Below are 753 nucleotides of genomic sequence, written 5' to 3'. Positions count from 1 at the left end.
CCCGCGAGGGGGGCACCACCACCCTCTGTGCACACGGAAGAACCCAGATCGGGGATCCGCCGCCGCCGCTGCCTGAAAACAGGGAGGAGGCGGAGGAGGAGGAGGAGGAGGATGAGGAGAAAAGTGTCGAGGAAGGAACACAGGTCTGCTGCTGCTGGAGGAGCAGGAGAGAAGGAGAGAAGGAGAGAAGGAAGGAGAGAAGGAAGGAAGGACTGAAGGAGGGACTGAAGGAGGGACTCTTCGTCTGCTGTTACTTTCTCACTCGTGTCTGTGTCTGACGGAGACCGAAGTCGAAGGAAACCGAGTTGAACGTTTGCTTTGTTCCGCTCGAAGGTGAGTTTGATCCAAGTTAGTTTTTCCACAGTTGTCGACTCTGTTCGGTTCTTCACTGTTCTTTCACTGACACGAAGTCAAACAGAAGTTCAAACTGGAACAGGTTTAATGTTGTGGTGGTTGTTGTCGGTTAATCGTCTCCCAGTGTCTGTGGTCGTCTTCACAACTAAAAGCGTCTGGAAATGTTTGTTGTTGGTCACAGACTGTTGACCGTCATGATGGAGAGTCGGTGAAAACGTAGTTGTGACGTCGACACAGTGGTTACTGCAGTTTGACCGTCAGTGTCAGGCTGTAAGGCAGCAGCAGGATCCACTGCCACACTGTCTCAGGAAAATAATCAACCAATCAACCGTCACCAACTGAGGGGAGGGGGGGGGGCAGGTGTGGCAGCTGGCAGCCGGGCCGGGGTGCCTGTTGGGT

At 53.9% G+C, this 753-nt stretch overlaps 1 protein-coding gene across 1 annotated transcript in view; it reads left to right on the top strand.

The window, feature by feature from the left end:
- The first annotated feature begins 162 nt into the window (after nucleotides 1-162).
- The window catches only part of rab3db (RAB3D, member RAS oncogene family, b), a 7,224-nt gene continuing 6,633 nt past the window's right edge, over nucleotides 163-753 (top strand). Inside the window, exon 1 of the mRNA XM_008330708.3 lies at nucleotides 163-333. The gene's annotated coding sequence lies outside the window, so the exon portion shown is untranslated. The remainder of the gene's footprint in view (nucleotides 334-753) is intronic.

Source organism: Cynoglossus semilaevis, chromosome 17, assembly GCF_000523025.1.
Source record: "Cynoglossus semilaevis isolate Cse_v1.0 chromosome 17, Cse_v1.0, whole genome shotgun sequence".
Lineage (NCBI taxonomy): Eukaryota > Metazoa > Chordata > Actinopteri > Pleuronectiformes > Cynoglossidae > Cynoglossus > Cynoglossus semilaevis.
The sequence above is the reverse complement of the archived record's forward strand: the minus strand, read 5'-3'. Positions and strand labels throughout refer to the sequence as shown.